The 9,371-nt window shown below is 45.9% G+C and overlaps 1 long non-coding RNA gene across 1 annotated transcript; it reads right to left on the bottom strand.

Annotated features, from left to right (window-relative positions):
- Positions 1 to 228: 228 nt before the first annotated feature.
- LOC137273729 (uncharacterized) lies at positions 229 to 9,036 on the bottom strand. Its single transcript, XR_010956152.1, has 4 exons — positions 8,842 to 9,036; positions 5,612 to 5,706; positions 2,302 to 2,378; positions 229 to 902 (listed from the first exon to the last, which is right to left on the bottom strand). It is a non-coding gene; the product is annotated as an uncharacterized lncRNA (long non-coding RNA).
- Positions 9,037 to 9,371: the final 335 nt, after the last annotated feature.

The raw sequence follows: 9,371 nt of genomic DNA on the forward strand, positions 1-9,371 counted from the left end.
TATCTTGAATTTTATTTCAGATGTCTATAATTTCAAAACAATTTAAGATATCAGCATTTCTTAATAGATGTGAGGGCGGCTTGCCATACGGGCGTCTTGCCTATGTAATACACCTGTAGACTCTGCAAAAACTGGCGGCCCTTCTCTGTTAATGCTGAAATATTGCCAGTAACCACTTCCCGTCCAGCATGTTATTCCTCCACTGTTTAAGTAAAAACCAACATAGAATCTGTCTGACAGATATTGCAAATTTATTTTGTTCAGTGGTACCGAGTGCTTGCTTAGCATTGCTGCTAAACAGACCTTTATTACATACATTCGCAAATGACCGTTTTAGTTGGAACTGGTGAAATTTAGATCGCAATTGCTGCTCTGGACAAAGAAGTCATAGTGCTGGTGAGAAATTTCATCTCTCTGGACCTCAGATGGAGATTTAGTCAGATCATCTGTCAGAGAGACATTGTATCGGATAGAAGATGTTCTAACGAAATTGCTTTTACCTGACATTCCCTGTACTATGTCACGCACCGAACACCATGCAACTGTAGCTTTAGCTTCATTAAATGAAATAAAATAGTGAATTAATATCAACGGCTGGTTGAGTATCATCTGTGTAGAAACATATATAAGTAAATAATATCATTGCTTGTCCTCTGCGATACGATCGACAAATGGGAATCGGCGTCTCGGTCCGAACTCCGCGGTACATTAAGCCAGTGCAAGGAGATTTCTGCATAGGCCATCATTCGAGCAGCAGCTCGGGCGTAGACGCTGAGTTTCTTTGACGACCGTTGCGCTCTGAATGTCACATTCGTCTAGAGAATGACACACGTCCGGCCTTGACCTTCTTGGATGGTTTTGGGAGGCAGGCCCTGCTTGGCTTGGTTGACAGCCTCCAGAATCTGGCAACAACATGGACATTGAAAACAACGTGGACATTGAAAACAGACGAACAAGCTATCATAAGCCAACTTTGACCCATATATGGTATGAATAATTCAACTAATAAGTAAAACCTCTTCGGATTATTATTATTGTTATTATTATTGTTTGTTTGGACTGTTTAACAGCCGCAGTCAGCAATATCCTGTAAATAACTGAGTCTGGACCAGACAACCCAGAGGCTGTCATCATGAGCACCCATCTAAGCAATTGGGATTCCGGTTGTCGCCTCTTACGACAGGCATAGGTTCCCGGAGAATAAATCTAAACAGGTTCTTCACTCTGGGAACAAGGAGATATGTCAAGACCAGTGAGAAAGAAGCCCTGTTCAGTTCAACGTTTGCATATCTAGGAGCAAACGAAACTGTAAAACTACATGTAAAAGATTTTCAGGACGCAGTATTTTTAATATTTGAACACCGGGAAGTCTAATATCTGAGATGATTTCTGAGAGTGGTCACCGAGAGTCGGGACAAACGTAAACGTCACTCTGGATTACCAGCTTCCCCATTCTACATGAAGTTTTCTTCTGAAGTTCAAAGTATAGATCTGACATGTTTGATTATGTAAGAAATAAACAACCATTCCATAAGGATACCAGCGGCCTGCCACGAGAACATAATTTTTGTTTGGGCGTTATTTTAACTCTTTTCATATGAATACACCCATTCAAAACATACCGAGGGACTAAACCCAGTGTTTCGGAGGAATCAACTTGGGAGTGAACGCCAAGAACACATACTGTAATACAGGTACCAGAGTAAACTTGTGGACATGACCTGTTTGTTAATTTATTTTGTAAAGTTTGATTAAGACTATTTTTAGTCTTTGATTAAGTCATTGAGGGAGTTGGGCTTTATGCAGCTGTTCGCATTATTTCATCAATATCACTGCAGGAGACACCAGAAGCGGGATTCATACATAGGAATCATGTTGGGAACCGAACCCGGGCCTTTGGCGTGGCGAGCGAACGCTTTAATCACTAGGCTGTCCCACCGCTCCTGAAGAGGTCAATCAACCTCTAAATTGATGAAAGAGCAAAAACATACGTGGTCAACTTCACAAAAGTCAATAGTTCAATCCAGTGTGGAAAGTAAAACCAATGGCTGTAAATTGGGTTTTAAATATGCCCGTGGAGAGGATCTGTACCAGAATGGTTTCCCATGATCAAATGCTGTTTCCAGGAGTAACATCCACGTTCCTCATCACGTGGTCTCTGTTGTTATTTTGGGTAATAATACTGACACTGTTAACGTACATTTCATGCCTGTATGAGTATACGGTGACAGTATTGTCAGCTGATGTATCATCACCAATAATGTTTCAATATCGCCAGGATCATATCACGTGGGTACTTACGTCCTCGTTAAAAGGGAAGGATCCCACCTCAAGCTTGGAGAAGACCAGTTTGCCATTCACGGTCACTTCAAAGGAACCTGCAACAAATTACATAAGGTCTGTGTAAGAGGAATTGTAAAATATCTGCATTTGCGTTTGGTAATTATTTTCAGTAGCATGTTCAAGCCCCGGTTTTGCTTCCAAGTCATGATCATGGTCCGCATGGAGGCGACTTTCAATTTACCCATGATTACTTGCATTAGTCCTCTGACCAAGTATTTGTTATTAGTTTAGTGGTTCATTTATGTCGGTTCTGCACCACCGACCTGTAAGTATAGGCTTACTACAACTCGCACTGATGCCTACAAGACATCTACGGCCATATACTCCCGTGACCCACCCTGATGCCTGCCGGACACCTTCGGCTACTTACACCTGCGACCCACCCTGATGCCTACAAGACATCTACGGCTACTTACCCCTGCGACCCACCCTGATGCCTACCAGACACCTTCGGCTACTTACCCCTGTGACCCACCCTGATGCCTACAAGACACCTACGGCTACTTACCCCTGCGACCCACCCTGATGCCTACAAGACATCTACGGCTACTTACCCCTGCGACCCACCCTGATGCCTACCAGACATCTACGGCTACTTACCCCTGCGACCCACCCTGATGCCTACAAGACATCTACGGCTACTTACCCCTGCGACCCACCCTGATGCCTACAAGACATCTACGGCTACTTACCCCTGTGACCCACCCTGATGCCTACCAGACATCTACGGTTACTTACCCCTGCGACCCACCCTGATGCCTACAAGACATCTACGGCTACTTACCCCTGTGACCCACCCTGATGCCTACCAGACACCTACGGCTACTTACCCCTGCGACCCACCCTGATGCCTACAAGACATCTACGGCTACTTACCCCTGCGACCCACCCTGATGCCTACAAGACATCTACGGCTACTTACCCCTGCGACCCCCCCTGATGCCTACCAGACATCTACGGTTACTTACCCCTGCGACCCACCCTGATGCCTACAAGACATCTACGGCTACTTACCCCTGTGACCCACCCTGATGCCTACCAGACATCTACGGCTACTTACCCCTGCGACCCACCCTGATGCCTACAAGACATCTACGGCTACTTACCCTTGCGACCCACCCTGATGCCTACAAGACATCTACGGCTACTTACCCCTGCGACCCACCCTGATGCCTACCAGACATCTACGGCTACTTACCCCTGTGACCCACCCTGATGCCTACCAGACATCTACGGCTACTTACCCCTGTGACCCACCCTGATGCCTACCAGACATCTACGGCTACTTACCCCTGCGACCCCCCCTGATGCCTACCAGACATCTACGGTTACTTACCCCTGCGACCCACCCTGATGCCTACAAGACATCTACGGCTACTTACCCCTGTGACCCACCCTGATGCCTACCAGACATCTACGGCTACTTACCCCTGCGACCCACCCTGATGCCTACAAGACACCTACGGCTACTTACCCCTGTGACCCACCCTGATGCCTACAAGACATCTACGGCTACTTACCCCTGCGACCCACCCTGATACCTACAAGACATCTACGGCTACTTACCCCTGTGACCCACCCTGATGCCAACAAGACATCTACGGCTACTTACCCCTGCGACCCACCCTGATGCCTACAAGACATCTACGGCTACTTACCCCTGCGACCCACCCTGATGCCTACAAGACATCTACGGTTACTTACCCCTGTGACCCACCCTGATGCCAACAAGACATCTACGGCTACTTACCCCTGCGACCCACCCTGATGCCTACAAGACATCTACGGTTACTTACCCCTGTGACCCACCCTGATGCCAACAAGACATCTACGGCTACTTACCCCTGCGACCCACCCTGATGCCTACAAGACATCTACGGCTACTTACCCCTGGGACCCACCCTGATGCCTACAAGACACCTACGGCTACTTACCCCTGTGACCCACCCTGATGCCAACAAGACATCTACGGCTACTTACCCCTGTGACCCACCCTGATGCCTACCAGACATCTACGGTTACTTACCCCTGCGACCCACCCTGATGCCTACAAGACATCTACGGTTACTTACCCCTGCGACCCACCCTGATGCCTACAAGACATCTACGGCTACTTACCCCTGCGACCCACCCTGATGCCTACAAGACACCTACGGCTACTTACCCCTGTGACCCACCCTGATGCCAACAAGACATCTACGGCTACTTACCCCTGCGACCCACCCTGATGCCTACAAGACATCTATGGCTACTTACCTCTGCGACCCACCCTGATGCCTACAAGGCATCTACGGCTACTTACCCCTGCGACCCACCCTGATGCCTACCAGACATCTACGGCTACTTACCCCTGCGACCCACCCTGATGCCTACAAGACATCTACGGTTACTTACCCCTGCGACCCACCCTGATGCCTTCCAGACATCTACGGTTACTTACCCCTGCGACCCACCCTGATGCCTACAAGACATCTACGGCTACTTACCCCTGCGACCCACCCTGATGCCTACAAGACATCTACGGCTACTTACCCCTGCGCCCCACCCTGATGCCTACCAGACATCTACGGCTACTTACCCCTGCGACCCACCCTGATGCCTACAAGACATCTACGGCTACTTACCCCTGCGACCCACCCTGATGCCTACAAGACATCTACGGCTACTTACCCCTGCGACCCCCCCTGATGCCTACAAGACATCTATGGTTACTTACCTCTGCGACCCACCCTGATGCCTACAAGGCATCTACGGCTACTTACCCCTGCGACCCACCCTGATGCCTACCAGACATCTACGGCTACTTACCCCTGCGACCCACCCTGATGCCTACAACACATCTACGGTTACTTACCCCTGCGACCCACCCTGATGCCTACAAGACATCTACGGTTACTTACCCCTGCGACCCACCCTGATGCCTACAAGACATCTACGGCTACTTACCCCTGCGACCCACCCTGATGCTTACAAGACATGTACGGCTACTTACCCCTGCGACCCACCCTGATGCCTACAAGACATCTGCGGCTACTTACCCCTGTGACACACCCTGATGCCAACAAGACATCTACGGCTACTTACCCCTGCGACCCACCCTGATGCTTACAAGACATGTACGGCTACTTACCCCTGCGACCCACCCTGATGCCTACAAGACATCTACGGTTACTTACCCCTGCGACCCACCCTGATGCCTACCAGACATCTACGGCTACTTACCCCTGCGACCCACCCTGATGCCTACAAGACATCTACGGCTACTTACCCCTGCGACCCACCCTGCCACTAACGTCAGCCCCGGCCTTGGAAGCGAGGTAGTCCCTCAGCTTGCCGTACCGAGGGGCGTAGCCTCAGCTGCCGCTGAAACACATTGATCATACACAGTTTAAAACAATTATAGACACGAACCTCAGGTATGCAACCCCTGTTGTGAAATGAAAAGAATAGTTTCAGAAATTTCCATACGTTTGCTCCTCCTCCTTCTGAACTTCATCCCTAACATGAAGAAGAACCTGCTATCACGATGCCATCCGTCACCAGGTCCGGTGGTACCAGCGCAGTCGAGCAAAGCCCCACTGCCGACGTTACCTTTGCTGTCCAAGAGGCAGAGTTGGACGCCTGGGGACTCTTTGGCATCTCAACCAACAGCCTTGAGACGGTTGACAAACAACTTTTGGGTGCCTAGTTGCTTGAAATGGGTGCTCGAGGGGAAGGGTTCACGCCTCACGTAAGGAGCCAGATTGTGACTTTCCGCTGGAGTAGTCTCGCTGGGCTTTGATGGTGGCAACATTATATTTTGATAGTAAAATATTTTTGGAACTAAAGCGAGGGAAGTATTTTGCCAACCTTTGCTCGCTTTGCTCGCATGTGGGAAGACTGGTCATTTTCTCTTTGTTGCGCAACCCTATTTGCGCTATAATTTCACTGATTAATTTGAAAGGCATATTATGAACAAACATGTTGTAAGTCTATTATCTAATATGGTAGACTTAGTCTTGGTCTCTGAAAGGATGCAATTGGATACAAGCAAAAATGGCCTTGAAAGTTTCAAGGAACTCCACTGAGATGGGAGTTGAGAGTCGGAATCGGAGGAGAACCCTGATTGTGAATACTGAAGTTGGCAACTGAGTAATACAATACAGTTCAAGGCATGACATGTGGACCACATGTGGAGCACACAAGTCCACACTTACTTTTTTTCCGACTTACTACCATCACGTGACTTTCATTTCCTACTGGCCAGAGTCATTGTTTTCATATTTAAATGCCGCACAGACGGCATTTGTTTTGTTTTTCTCTTCACTATCCAGATCAAAATACGCCCATACATTTGATTTTTTTGTATCTCTACCCATATCTAAAAATTATCAAGATAGTTATCTTATTTTAAGGAGCGAAGTCTCAAGTGATGTATAAGATTTACACTCACTGCAGATTTGTAACAACTATGTATAATTATTTGCAACAACCATGAGTAGTCAAGTTTTGAACAAAATCTGGTGTAGAGACGATGTTCTTTTTTCTGAATGTAAAGAACTTTAAGGAAATGACTGATTTTCGCAGAGATAAGAAATTTTCTATGGTGGTATAGGGGTCTGACTGCTACATAAAAACGCCAAACTTTTCAACTTGTCATCCTGTGATCACTACTAGAATTTTTCAGTCTCTTTACCTATGTGTTTGATTGCATTGTGTCATGTCAGATGTTATTGTGCATATGTGTGTAATCAGAATCTGTTTTGTGAATGAATATAATGAGAATACTTTTGTGAATTATCTTTTCATTCATTCTTAGACCGCTTGGATGCATAAAAATGTCCTCCGGAATAGTTATCAGACGTACGTTAACGGCCACTCATGTTTAGCTCTTGACAGACGGTCAGTCACTGTAAGGATGGTTGGCTGGTTTTACAGTTTTAGGGTGACATGGGTCAGTAGTAAAAAGACTATTTCCGCCCAACACATTAACTTTGTTTAAATACCAACCGTATGTAACTGTAATTTCAAAGGGAATCGTTTAATTAAAATAAATGTAACGGCAACAGTATCAATATTACTTTAGATAGACAAATAAGCAAATCGAATAACCTCTGCTTAGTGTTGCAGATTAAAAACCTTAAGCAACCACTTTCACTGTAACCCAATAATATAACTTGTCTCCCCTTATCAAGCCCCAGATAATGAACTCGAGTCCTGCTCAATCCGACTCATGTTTGTTTTCCCATTCAAATGCTGAAGAACTCCAACGAAACGCTTTATTTACAAACAAATGTCGACCTGTAACATATTTGACCCGACCGAGATGGTTTCGTCAGACCATCTCTTTAGTTGCTACTGGTTTAAGCATATGGCAGATTCGTTCACACCTGACTGAACGCACTCAGCCTGTAACTGGGCCTGTCTTTGTTCTGCGACAATGTGACTCGTCGAGCCCTGTGACACAGTAAACGGCACAGTGACTAAGCGAGTTTACGTGCACTAGGAAAACCTTCAACACCGATACTAACTGACCTACGTTTGGTGTGATCAAGATATTGGAAATTATTATGCAAACATATTTTTTCCGGCTTTCTGATTGGTCTAGAGGCGGTCAAAAGCATACTGACTCAAACCCACGTCCCAGCAAATGTTATATTGACTACGACGTCAAGCTATGTCGTTATTCTGTTGTTTACATGTCACAGTATTGTTGACATAACGTTAATTGGTTTGTAGTGAAAAATATTACTATTCTTGATATAAGTCTTGATGGACTTCGTCCTCGGTTAATACTACTGATCGCGGGTCCATAAAACAGGTAATTACCTCCTCACCAGTCTATAATTGTGTAGTGCCATAGGCGGATATCACCACTGAAACACGGGTGAAGATCGTGTGCAAACCCCCTGAGTGTTAAAGAATTGCAATGACGACCGCCATAACGAGCACTGAAGATAGGAGTCGACTTGCCCAACAAGCCCTAAATATGTACAGTTGTGACATTGTGAAAATGGAGTGTAGTATGGATCGGAAACAACGATCGATGTATAATTGATAACAGTTCTCGGTCTGAAAACATTCTACGAATAAGAGAAGACTTATCATGTACAAATACTATTTCCTTATTTGTGTCAAAATAATGTTTTATGTAATTATCGCTCTCCTGAGCTTTTCAAACCATATCTAAATCTGGATCCATTCCAAAGACTTCCAAATAATAATGGAATCAAATGTTGCAACACAAACCTTGCAGGTGAACTATATGCACTCGAATTGTTAAAGACAAACTTTGGCAATTTGAACCACAACTCGACAAAGAAATAAAAATGAATAAATATATAATTAAAACATAACCACCATAGTTTGTACAAAGACAAGCTCAAATGGAACCCGCAATCAGACCAATACAACGTCAACCATAATGCACATCCTGCCTTAGTAATTTAACAGTGCCCGCCCGTGTGTTCTGTACAGGTTGCACACAGAAATCAGTGAATTAAAATATCTTTAACTTACCAGTATTCCACATCTACCACAACACTGGTCATGGCTAGACTCTTAAAGGGTTGCCGGTAATATATAGTGTTCTTTACAGTAGGTACTGTACATCGAATGTCGTATCTCACACGTACAGTAGGTCTTGAGCAAACGCGACAGGTCACGTGGTGTATACGGGTGTCACGTGCACGGGTGTTTGTAATGCTTGATTGTGACGCTTGAATCTGTGTGACGGTATTATGTAGCACTATGTATGATAATGGAGCACCACAGTCCGTTTGGCTGGACAGTGGATCGATGAATGGCAATTATATGCACACATAAAACACTCAACGAGCCGCTGATCCCAATCAAAACATCAGACCTCAGATTTTGCAGAGTACAAAAAGCTGTTTAAAACACTATCGTTAAAATACTGACACAGGTCACTATTTGCCAGGAGAGAGGAGTGCAGAGAAAGTGACCGCACACACGTACACAAGTTCAACGTTATCGATTCATTACCCTGCTCTGTACCGTCTCCATCTAAGTGGGGTAAGCGCAGTAGT

This window comes from Haliotis asinina, chromosome 2 (assembly GCF_037392515.1).
Source record: "Haliotis asinina isolate JCU_RB_2024 chromosome 2, JCU_Hal_asi_v2, whole genome shotgun sequence".
NCBI classification, from domain to species: domain Eukaryota; kingdom Metazoa; phylum Mollusca; class Gastropoda; order Lepetellida; family Haliotidae; genus Haliotis; species Haliotis asinina.